Here is a 12,795-nt window from a genome sequence, read left to right on the forward strand (position 1 = left end):
ATACTTATAAAACCAGGGAGAAATGCCATAGATTTCTTGTCTTTTCTAATGATCCAATGCTGCTGCCAACATTCAGAACAAAAATTGCCATTTTAACAGATGTATTTATTAAGTACTGGTAAATATTGTGTCGTTTCTGTTGTCCAAATCCACAGAGCTGCACACTGAGAGGAAACATTCCGTGGGTTAGAATTAGGGCTGTGTATACAACACAACATGTGGGTAAAGAACAAGGCTCTCCTTCCCTGTGTCCATGCACCAGCCTGGCCAAAACAGCACAGCATGGTCCCAGCATCCTGATACCACCTTTGCAGTGCTGTTTCATCCCAAATTTTCATACATTTTTCCCTGCCTTCCCCAGCCATGACCGTATCCCCAAGACAGGAATTGGAGCAGAGTCCCCCACGCTGCCATGCAAAATGTCCCTGGGTTGAAATGTCACCAGGAGCAGCAGGTGGACATGGCCTGGAACCCCCCAGGTAAATGTCACAGCATGGCCAGGGCTGGTCTCTGGTGCTCCCTGCATGTCAGGACACCCAGGAGGAGGTTGCCAGTTCCAGGATATATTTAATTATGAATGGAATTATCCTGGAGGTGAACAAATGCCTGAATCAGGGCTTCTAGATCCACAGCCTTACTGGAACCCTTAATTTCTTGTCTTTCCAGTGTCTGATGTTTCTCATGATCCCCTTGCTGGGTGAGTCTCCCACACACCCCAGCCTCTGCACCAGCCTCCTGGAGATATCAAAGCTTTGATCTGTGTGATTCATGCCACTGGCTCCTCCAGCCCTTGGGAAAGCAAATCCCTTCATTTGAAGGATTTTCTTCCAGCACTGGCAAGTTCATGAAGGACAAAACTATCACCTGTTGCTGTGACTGGTCCAGACACGCCAGGGCACTGGAAGTGCAGAGGGTTTGTGTGCTGGAGTGAGTTGTTCCCATGTTCCCTGGGCATTGACTGTTCCTATTGTTTGCCTCAGGCCCCCGGGGGCTCCATCAGGCTCTGCATAAAGAGCTGTAGGATGCTCCTGCTTCACTCAGCCCTTGCACCTCCTCAGCCCTGCCCAGCCCTGACTGCCAAGGTGTGACCACGTTCACAGGGGTCCCAGGATGAGGGAAGAGACGAGGATCTGGCTCCATGTTTCAGAAGGCTTGATTTGTTATCTTATGATATATATTATATTAAAACTATACTCAAAGAATAGAAGAAAGGATTTCTTCAGAAGGCTGGCTAAGAATAGAAAAAGAAGGCATATAACAAAGGCTTGTGTCTTGGACTCTCTGTCTGAGGCAGCTGGGCTGTGATTGGCCATTAATTAGAAACAACCAACATGGGCTAATCAAAGATCTACCTGTTGCATTCCATAGCAGCAGATAACCATTGTTTACATTTTGTTCCTGAGGCCTTTCAGCTTCTCAGGAGGAAAAATCCTAAGGAAAGGATTTTCCATAAAAGATGTCTGCACAGCCAAGGTTTAGGAAAGGTATAAATGATCCCATGGGAGCTGTGGGAACACACTCCTCTGTCCACGCTCAGCTTTGTCCATGCTCTCAGTCATGGGGGCTTCTCCAGCAGGGCCAAGGTGCCCAATCTCCCCTGCACCCTCCCCAGCTGCCAGCACCCAGGCCCAGGACAGCATCCAGGAGGCATCATCCTGCCTGGCTCAGTTCCATGCTCCCGTGAGATGAAACCTTGTCATCATCCTCTTAGTGACAGCAAATTTTGCATTAATTGGCTCATTAAGTGCCGGGCTGATTGTCTAAGCTGCCCTCCCCCGCCCAAGCGCTCCAAAGCAGGATTAGTGGGGACTGACGGCTTTGGGGACACAGGATCCCCCAGCAGCCTGGGATGGTCTGGGGAGAAAGCCCCCGGCTCCCATGAGCCCTGGGTGGGCTGGGGGCTGTGCAGGGCTGTGTTTTGCCCGGGCAGGATCATCTGCATGCCCAGATGGCCGTGGCTGTGAGCTGGGGATTTCGTACGAGGCGATTGTCATCGCTGAGGGAAGCCACCACGGGGTGTTTAGGGCAGGATGAAGGTAATGCCAAGAGCTGGAAACGGCTCAAACCCCCAGGACTAATAACTTGCCCTTCTTTAAAACCTTCTTAATATCTTCAGTGGTCACAGGCAGCCAGGTCCCAATTTTATAACCAGGAGATTAATCCAAGGTGCTGGAATTGCTCATGGGAAGGGACCTGGGCTCCAAAAGCCACCAGCCCTGGGGTGCTGCACTAAGGTAGCTGTGGCTGCTCCCAACTTCTTCCCACCATGCCCAGCTGGAGCAGCATCCCTGCACACTGGGTTGGGTTTTTTGGGAGCCTTCTTGTGCAAGGGGCTGGGCAGGTTTGGCTCCTTGTTCCCCCAGCACAGCTGCCCCGCTGGGTGGGAAAAGGTCCAGTGAGCAGAGAAGGAGAGGGTTTGGTTCAGCTGTGGTATAGGGCACAGCACAGGAGAAGGGAATGGGAGTTTCCCTGTCTGATGTTTCACCTGGCAGGTGCATCCCACGTGCTGATGGAAGATGATAACCTCTGGGACAGAGACTATTTGACTTTCCACTGGGAAGTCCATGAGGAGACAGAGACCTTTTCTGCTCCATGCAAATCCCAACCCATCCCTGACCCAGCAGGGGGGTCAGATGCAAAAGAAATTTGGATACAGGGGCATCCTGTGACCTTGTAACCACATCCCCAGCAGCAGCTCACCCAGGCCTGCTCCCAGCCCAGCAGAGCCCCACGGGTGTGGGCAGGGAACGGGAATGTCGGGGCTGTTGCAAACAGACGAGGGCGGTTTCAGTCTCTCCCACAGTAAAATCTCCTGGGTTGGTTCCCAGCCAAAAGGAATCACAGTGCTGATGCTGCACTCATTGCTGGCAGGAGCCAGGAGTGGGATTTAAGGTTTTCCACACTCTAATTACCGCAGGCTGAATTAGATGGAGCCCTGCAAGGTGTCCCCCTTCCCTCAGCAGCCGGTGACTCAATCCTGTGGCTGTCAAACAGCCCTGAAGGCTCTGGGGACATGGATTGGGGTGGGGAAGGGCTGCTTCTGTCCTGTGAGGACTCTGCTTCCCCTTTTTCATTTACTTTGGGTTTTACAAGGACCAAGGAGGTCAGATCCTCTAGGAGAGGAGGTGCTGGGCAAACCTGGGCTGTCACCAGCGGCCCATGGGGGATTGTCACCCCAAATGTGACAGTGACACACACCCACACGTTTGTTTGCCACCACCATCACCTTCAACCCACCAGAGCATCCCCCCTGCACATTGCAAACCCCAAAACTTCATCTCCTTCACCCCAGGCCAGCTCCACCCTTGCAGAGGAGATGCTCCACACCGAGCCCTGGCAACCCCCCAGCCCAGCCCAGAGCTGCCCTAATCCATGGCCCTGCTTAGGGGTTCTGGGCAAAGATTAGCTGGAAACATTCCCAGTGATTAGGGCTTAAATCGCTTTGGCATTTCACATCTTCTTAGAGTCATAGGGTGAGACCCCAGCAGCTGTAAATCCCCTCAGCCCCTGAGGATGTTACAGCTCCTGCACCACTTGGGAATGAGCTTTACCCAGTTCTTGGTGTCAGATCAAGCTGCTCTGGGTAGTAAATCTCCTTCTGCTGGAAAGGGAAGGCCTATAAATTGTAAAAATGGCAGGACAACACTGTGTATCTGCTCTCAGAGTCCCTTGTGCCACTTGGAATTTGGCTGGAAAGGAGCAGCCCACAGCAGCTGGAGCAAAGCAAACATTATTCCATCTATAACACAACTCCCAGCAGACAAGCCTGGCTGGCATTTAGGCACCAATTTATTTGAGTTTTAGAATTTTTTTTCAAACTGGATCTTTGGCTGGTAGAAGAAACTACAAAAATTATGTTGTACATTCACAAAAACATTTAGAAAAGCAGGTAAATAAATACATATGCACAAACAGCAACAACCCTTGAGGTTCAGCACAAGCACTTGGCAGGAGCTAAAATACAAATACAGGGTGAAATGTGGGCTCTGTTTGATTTGCTGACTTTTGACCCCCAGCCAGGTGGGGTTCAAGCATTTCACAGTGCTGGTTCTCCTGAAAAGATTTTAAATCCACAGCTCAGAAGGTTACCCCACATCCAGGTCACCATCAGGGATTGTCCTCCCACCACAAATGTTCATCCTTGGCTTCCCAGGCACCACAGTGCCCGCTGTCAGTCTGGGCTGTCACAGTGGTCTGTCCTGAGCTTTTCTCTCTTCTGCTGAGACAGAAGGAAACATTCTTAGGATCATGGAATACTTTGGGAGGGACTGTCACCGTTGAGACAGCCACAATACACAGAGCATCACCATACAATGCCCAAAGGCTTCAAGCATCAGCTCTGCTTGTTCTTTAGCCCAGCCTTTTACACCCTCACTGTTTATGCACTGCACTGTGTGCCCTCTGTTCCCTCTGTGGTTGCTCAGCACACCTGGGCACTCCATGGCTCAGTGCTGTCAGTGCTGCTCACCTGCTTCTCACAGCTGCACCCGCTGGGGATGGGGCTGAGCCAGCCCCACTCCCAATCACCCCAAACTCTGCCTACAAGGGACCTTTAAAGCTCATCCATTCCCACCCTGCCGTGGGCAGGGGCACCTTCCACTACCCCAGGTTGCTCCAAGCCTTGTCCTGGAACACTTCTACAGATGGGCAGCCACAGCTTCCTGGGGCACTTGCCCAAACTTGCTGCTGGGAGCTCAGCCCCAGGCTCACCCTCCTCCTCCTCCTCCTCACCTGCAGAATTTTGCCGTAGGGTGCAAAGGAATCGTCCAGGTAGCGGGTGCCGAAGCCCATGATCCTGTTCACTGCCTGGCTGCAGATCCCCGCCACCGTGGCCGTGAGATGGACCGTGTAGGCAAACTGGATCTCCTGGAGGTCCACGTTGGGCCTGCTGGCTGTCAGCTCCCTCTGCACGTAGGCATCAGCCAGGTTCTTGAAGGAGCTGTAGGACATGTCCCTGAAGAAGAGCTGCAGCCGCGCGTCCTCCCTCACCTGGGTGGGAGACAAGCACGTGGTGAGGGAAGGGCTCTGTGTGCCACCCTCACGGTGACACCTTCACCAGCACTGCAGCTGGCAGAGTGTGGGAATGCACAAAATCAGAGGGTTTGGGAAAGCTGCAAAAGGCCTCAGAGACAGCAGAACTGGGATTGGAGCCAAGCAGCAGCCATGAGATTGGTCAGCAGAAAAAGTATTTGAAAAGTAGAAAAGCAAGGACAAATAGAACAATGGTCTGTGTATTAACACTTGTCTAGAATAACTCCCTAAGCTACAGAGAAGTTTATCTAGCAAGATATTAGGAAGTTTGAAGCTTAATCATGGAGCTCTGTGCATTGTATCTTAAGGCTTACAAGCAGGTATTGTGTTTGAAATAAGCAAGCATTGTTTTAACCAAAGGGATGTGTGCTTATAGTGGTGGATAGAACTGCTGTCAATGTACTTTTGTTTGTGGGATTGGTCAAATACTTATAAAGTGAATTGTAACGTTGAGTTCTTGGTCTGCTGCCTGGGGTGTGAGCTGGTGGCATCTTCCCATTGTCATAACCATGGAATGAGAGTGATGCTGGAAAATAAAACAGCTCAAGGCAGTTCCACAGCAGCCCCATCCCGTTTGTGATTCGTACACAGCCCCCGGCCGGCGATAGCAGAGGATAGGCAGCCAGGCACAATCACACCCAGGCAAGGAATTAAAAGTTGGCATTTTCTGATTTTTCTGAGTGTTTTCCTGCTCCAGGGAAATCAATGGTGTTGCTGTATTTATTTTACAGCAGTGCAGAGCTTGGCCCAGATCCCTCAGCCCCATCCAGCTGCCCACAGCTCTCTCACCTCCCTGTCCAGCTCATCTCCTGCACTCCGGAGCAGAGCAACAATTCTCTTGATGGCTTCATCTGTAGAGACAGACACCAGCTTATCTCCAGCCCTTTCTCCAAGCCTCATCCAGATGTTTTAGTCCCCACGAAAAATTCCTTGAACGATGTTTATCCACGTCCATCCTTCCAAAACCCATTTCAGCCTATTGCCACATGCCTTGTTACCCTTGTTACCCTTAGTCAGCAAAAATACTCTCTTACCCCTGAATTTTGTCTTTTTTGTGGTCTAGTGGAAGGTGTCTCTGCCCATGGCAGGGGGGCTGGAATGGGGTGTTCTTTAAAGTCCTTTCCAACCCAAAACCCATTCTGGGATTCTGTGAATCTCCCTCTCCCCCAATCAAACCCTGAAGCAGAAAACCTCCCACAAAGTCTTCATCCAGCTCTTGGGGTCACAAAAGCCCCAGGACCAGGCCTGAGGCAGGGGTGGATGCCATGCAGGCTCTGCAGGGAACAAGCCTTGCCCACGTTTGTTTCCAACACTCACCAACCCCATCGGTGCTGGGGGGCTCTGGGGGCTCCCCACACCCTCCTGCTGTGTCCCCCTGGCTCTCTCTGCCCTGCACGACCTCCTGGGACACCTGGGTGTAGCATCCATCGGGCTGCTCTGCCTCTGCTGGGACACAAACACAGAGCCAGCAGTGAGGATTGGTTCTGTCAGCGTTGACTGACGGGGCAAAGCCACCATGGGAACGGGGCCCACCCCGGATCAGCGCATTCCAAAGGTGAAGGAAGCAGCTGTGACCTGCCCTGAATCCACCAGAGCTCCTCAGGAATCCCCTGGGCAGGGTTTTGGCACAGGAAGGGCTGGGCTGGGGATGGTGTCCCGCGGGCTTTGCCTGCACCCAGCCCCAAGGCAAACCTCAAGCAGCTTCACGTTGGCCTTAGAGCGGCTTGGGATCTAAACTCAGGTCTCAGATGCAGGTTTTAACTAAACCACCGTGACCCTTGGTTGGGTCAGGAGGAGGAAAGCTCATGCTTGGTTGATAACTGCCCACAGCTGACTTGGGGTGACTGTGCTCAAAGAAGCATGGGCAGAACAACCCTTCCTGGGGCAGCAGGTTGGGGTTGGAGCCTCCAAAATCCATCCCAGGCCCCAGAAAACCCTGGGAGGGCGTTAGAAACCAGCACTGAACACCATGACAGGCCCCAGAGAAGCCCAGCAGGGTCCCACTGGCAGCAGGGGTGGGTCAGGGCTGGGCTGGGTCAGGTTGGGCTGGGTCAGGGTGGGCTGGGTCAGGGTGGGTTGGGGTCCCACTGGCAGCAGGGGTGGGTCAGGTTGGGCTGGATCAGGGCTGGGGTCCCACTGGCAGCAGGGGTGGGTCAGGGTTGGTTTGGGGTCCCACTGGCAGCAGGGCTGGGTCAGGTTGGGCTGGGTCAGGTTGGGCTGGGGTCCCACCTGGCTGGGCTGGGGCCAGCACGTGCCGCAGGGGAAGGCAGCTGGGCCGTTTGCTCCTGGGCCCAGATCCCGGCTCCTCCTCCCCGTGCTTCTTCAGGGAGAAAACCTTCTTGAGGCTGGGTTTCTTCTTCAGGGCTCTGCCCAGCGCTGGGGACGTGCTGGAGTCCACTCTGTGTTTTTTGGCTACTTCTGCTTTGGAGCCCTGAGGAGCTTTGACATCTTTCTCCTTTGCTTTTTGCCCTGTGTTTTCCTTCTGGTCCTCAGGGCTCTTCTTCAAGAAGAGGTTTAGGAAACCTTTCAGCCAGGCTGGTTTTGAGCCCGAGCGCTGTGGTTTGCCCTGGGAAGAGTTTTTTCTGCTTTTCCTCTTGGCTTTCAGCCCCTCTTTAGGCACCTCCTGGGGAGCTTTGCTGTCATCACCCAAAGTCTCCTCCAGGTCTGGTGCTTTGAGTCTCTCCTCCTGGTCCTTCCTGGGGCTGGGTTTGGCACATGAGTAGGTGCAGAAATCACTTTCTGACCGTTGTAGCCCGTCTGTTTTCCTCCCTCGCCCTCTGTCTTTCTCCTGAAGGGGTTTTTTGGCCACCAGTGAGTTTTCATGGCAGCTCAGTGAGCGCTTGACATAAATCTCCAGCACTTTCTTGGCCTCTCTCCTGTCCAGAGAGAGGATCTTGCCCAACGGCTGCCCCCCTACATCCCACTGGGACATCTCCTCAGCTGGAGCCCGAGTGCTGCTGTGGAGAAAAACAACATTTTCAGTCTGGTTTTTGCCTTCCCCAGTCGGGTTGGGCCAGATGGGAACCTCCCCCATGCTGGCACGCAGGGTGCTGCGGGTGTCTGGGGTTGTTAACGCTCCTGGTTAATGATCAGTCAGTTTTATGGTCATTATCTGAGTGCTCCTGATGCAGATGGCCCACATGGGGTTTTATAAACACAGACTCATTGGTAAAGGAACCGAAACTGTGGAGAGGGGGGAGATGGGCTGGGCATGTCCTAGAGGATGAGCCTGGTCATCACCCAGGGGGCTTTATCCAGCAAGGACATCACCCAGACACCTCCTGTTATCCCATGGTAACATGTTCCCACACGAACATGAAAACCACACCCCAGGAGCACCCAGTGAGCCACAGAACCCAGAATTTAGGGTATTTCCCCTTAAAGTATTGGCTGATAAAAATCATTCCAGCCCCTGGAGAGGCCAAGGGATGTGGGCTCCTGCAGGTGGCCTTGGTCACTTTGTGATGACACAGCCCTTCTGTGAGCTCCCACCAGTGCAGGGCTGGGAAAGGAGCTCAGAGCACCAATCCCTGCCTTTCCCACCACCCTTTTTCTCTACATTTATAAGCAAAATTCAACCAAAGACACTGCTCTTGGAAAACCAGAGAGCCAGGATGGTGCCTTGCGCTGGTTTTACCTCTATAACCAATTTTACCCTTCAAAGAACCAGACCCAAACCAGGCTTCTCCACCCCTGAACAGCACACGGGGAACCAGCACCAAAATCTGGCACCCTTGGCCTGTACAAAGCACCCTGGAGTTGGGAATCAGCCTCTGCTCAGACCCAAAGATCATCATCACAACACACAGCACACCCACCCACCCCACCTCACCCTGCTTTTGGGGTCAGAAAATCAGCTCCCTTCATCCAAGCCAACACCAAAGCCCACCAAACCCTCAATAAAAAACCACCCCACTAAATTTAATCACAGCAAAGCCACAACCCCCATCCTACTTTGATTGATTCCAGTACCTTGACCACAACATTGGTTATTTGCTGGTCTGGTTTTTACCTTTCCATCATTATTTCTGCTCCTTTGGACACCGCTCAAGACGAGCTCCTGGGCCACGGGTGCTGAGGGATCCCAGGCTCTCCTGGGAGGTGCCTTTTTATACCCTGGTGGTGAGTTCAGTTCTATTTTTAGCAGCCATTCAGGTAGGAGAGCAGCCAAGGCTTCCCTGCTATCACCGCCCTCGTGGTGCAGATCAACGGGCGTGAGTTTCGCTGGAGGAGAAAGCAACTTCCTTATGACAAGTAGCAGCAAAACAACACAGGATCACCTGCCACCTGGTGTAAGCACTGCCCTTTGAGACCAGCTATCTCAGGCAGCTGTTTGCCTTTGGGTTTGGTTTGGTTTGTTGTTTTGTACTGGGTGTGATGCCCGAAATGGGCTCCTCTGGGTTGTGTCTGTGAGGGGAACTCACAACTTTCTCAGACGAGCAGGGTTTCAGTGCAGGAAGCAAAGTGCCCTGCTCGCAGCTCCTGGGAGGCCACAGATGCTCTGGGACACGGCAATGTCAGGCTCCTGCACCACCCTGGGCACAGCTGGGCAGAAACATCCCTGAAACCCCCCCTGGGCGCCTTCAGACAGCCCATCCTTCCACCCTAAAACACGAACCAGCTCTTGCCCCAAATCCTTCCCACTCAGCCTCACCCAGGGATAGAAAATCTCCCACCAGGCAGATCTGCCCGGCCCAACGCCCACAAACTGCACCCAGAGCGAGCAAATCTGACACCAAAGCTCCGTTTGGCCAGCCCAGTGCCCCCTGCCGTGGCTGTGGCATCCTCCGGCAGGTGCTTCCCACTATTCCCCATCGCTGCTTTGCCATCTGATGGCAAAATTCCGCACTGCAGCTCGCAGGGATGGGGCTGCAGACACGCAGGCTTTGGAAATCCCCGTTTTGGAAAACCCCTGGGGAATGTTTCCGCCGGAGCAGCGCTGTTGTCAGCTGGAATTGATGTTCAGCCTTGTGTTTCCTGGATAAATTTTTTTTTTTCCTGATACAGAGTTCAGCTTGCACTCAGGACTGTTTTATTTCTCTTTCTATAAACTCTCTGTGCTGTAATTTCCTGTGGCTGGGAGAGATCCAGACCATGTCCCTTCATTTCTCCTGAGCCCACACGGCTGAATCAGAGTCTGGTATTGATCAGGAATTACCTGGCTCAGTTTCTCAGCACCCCCATCGACTGATAAATGGGTGAGGAGCTTCCAGGCTGCTTCCCAGCTCTTGTCCACATCCTTCCACAAGCAGGTGGATTCCAGGGATTGAGGAGGAGTTTCACAACCTATTTTGTTGCATAAAACAAAAAGCCACATCCACTCTGGCCATGGGGGTCAGTTTGGCCATCTCCAGTTTGGAGATCTTTCTTCTGGAGATTCCCCAAGGCTGAGTCCAAACACCATCCCTGCTCATGATTCCATTGTGAATCAGAATTGATGTATGGCCTCTTCCAGACACAGCCAGAAGATAGGAGAGCCAAACTCCAGGAAAAATCTTCACCTGAAATGTGATTCAGGACCGAGACCTTTATCCAAGCTCAGATCACTCCTGGGATTTGCGACATGTTCAAACCTAATGGGAGAGAGGCACAAGAAAAAGATGCAGGGAGGCTGAGATAAACCAAAATCCCATTACCAGAGTGGGGGCAAGAGATCTGCACCCAAACTTTTCATCCACTTTTCTTATCAGTGCTGGGAGAGAAGGAGGAAGCTGGCAGGAAATTCTGCTGTGAGGGGGGAGCACCCAGTGCTGGGCTTGGCATCTGACACTGGGGGAAAAGCAGAACTAAAGCCATGGGAACACAGCAGGGGAGAAGCGGCTTCTGTGCCGGAAATTGCTTCAGAAGACAGAAAAAAACCAAGGGAGAGGAATAGGAATTCCCCACACGGAGCTGCAAGGTGCAGAGGGCAACAACAGGTTCAGAAGGCAGAGCTCAAAGCACCTGAATTCCTTGGGAAGACACAGGCTGAGATTGGACATCAGGAAATCTCCCCTGTGCAGGAGGCTTGGGCAACCTCAAATGGGTGTCTGGAGGGGCTGGGAATCACCTCCCTTGGGGTCTTCTGGGCTTGGCCAGCCAAAGCCACAGCCAGCCTAACCTGGTGTAGGAGGCCACTGTGTTTTATGGTGATCACAAAGATCCCTTTGAGCCAACAGCCAAACATGAGCCATCAACCAGGCAGGAACCATCAACCAGGCATGAACCACTAACCAGGCAGGAACCATCAACCAGGCATGAACCACCAACCAGGCAGGAACCTTCAACCAGGCAGGAACCATCAACCAGGCATGAACCACCAACCAGGCATGAACGATCAACCTGGCACCAGCCATCAACCAGGTACAAACCATTAACCAGGCACGAACCACCAACCAGGCATAAACGATCAACCAGGCACGAACCATCAACCAGGCACGAACCATCAACCAGGCACGAACCATCAACCAGGCATGAACCATCAACCAGGCACAAACCGCCAACCAGGCACGAACCATCAACCAGGCATGAACCATCAACCAGGTATGAACCATCAACCAGGCACGAACCATCAACCAGGCATGAACCATCAAACAGGCACGAACCATCATCCTGGCACCAGCCATCAACCAGGCACCTGGGCACAGCAGCTGCAGATCTGATCCATGGTGGTGGTGTGGAGAGAAGAATCTGAACCATGGTGGGGGTGTGGAGGGGAACACCTGGACCATGGCAGGGTGTTGAAGGGAACACCTGGACCATGGTGGGGTGTTGAAGGGAACACCTGGACCATGGCAGGAGTGTTGAAGGGAACACCTGGACCATGGCAGGAGTGTTGAAGGGAACACCTGGACCATGGCAGGGTGTTGGGGGAACACCTGGACCATGGTGGGGTGTTGAGGGCAGCCACTGCTCCCAGCCCCAGCCAACACGCGGCCTCAGTGGAAACCTCTCAGTCCAGTTCTGCGGTTCCTGTGATCCAAGAGGGTGATGGGCACCAGCCCCCAAAGCAAATCCTCTTTTCCTCCAGCCCTGGGCGTGGTTTTAGCTGCTTCCCCCAGCAGATGAGCAACGTGCAATGCCCTGCCCCAAACACCAGCAGATGTGGGGCTGCTGAAGGGTGGCTGATGTTCTCCAGGGAATGAAGCCCCTGGAAACCTCTGGGAAAGCCCACATGAGGCACCTGTCTGTGTTTCACAGCCCCTGAACCCCAGAAGTTACCAACAACCGTGTGCTGTCCCTCCCCACACCCCCACACCAAACTCCCTGCCACAAGCAGTGGTTATTTCGTTGTTTACTGATAGGGATGGGTTCCTGTTCCAGGAAAGCTGCAGGTTTACTGCCCTCCTGCCTCTGTTTGGCACAGGGAAAAACAGGTATTGCTCCAGGAGGTGCATGAAAGCTTCCTAGGAGCACGGACAAAGCTCATCCTTCCAACCCATCCCTGCAAAGGTGACCTTGGATTGTCACCCCCCCAAAACCCCTCTGGAGCTGCTCAGGGAGGCACAAGGGGGGGTTGAGGGCTTTTGGCAGCTTCCCAGCGAGGAAAGGAAATCCCCAGCCAAGCCCAGAGTGATCTTTGGTCATCATGGGAAAAGCAGGTGAAGAGAGGTCACCTCACACACTCCCTGTGGGCACAGCGCAAGAGCCAGGGCCACCAACTGTCACCTGCCCCAACAAACCAAACACAGGTGGACAAAGGGATCCTCAGGAGCCATCAGGGCTGGTTCTGTTGCAAGAAAGTGGAGTGGAAAGAGGAGATCAGGAGAAAGGCACCCATGGGTG

The sequence above is a fragment of the Molothrus ater genome, chromosome 25 (assembly GCF_012460135.2).
Source record: "Molothrus ater isolate BHLD 08-10-18 breed brown headed cowbird chromosome 25, BPBGC_Mater_1.1, whole genome shotgun sequence".
NCBI lineage: Eukaryota > Metazoa > Chordata > Aves > Passeriformes > Icteridae > Molothrus > Molothrus ater.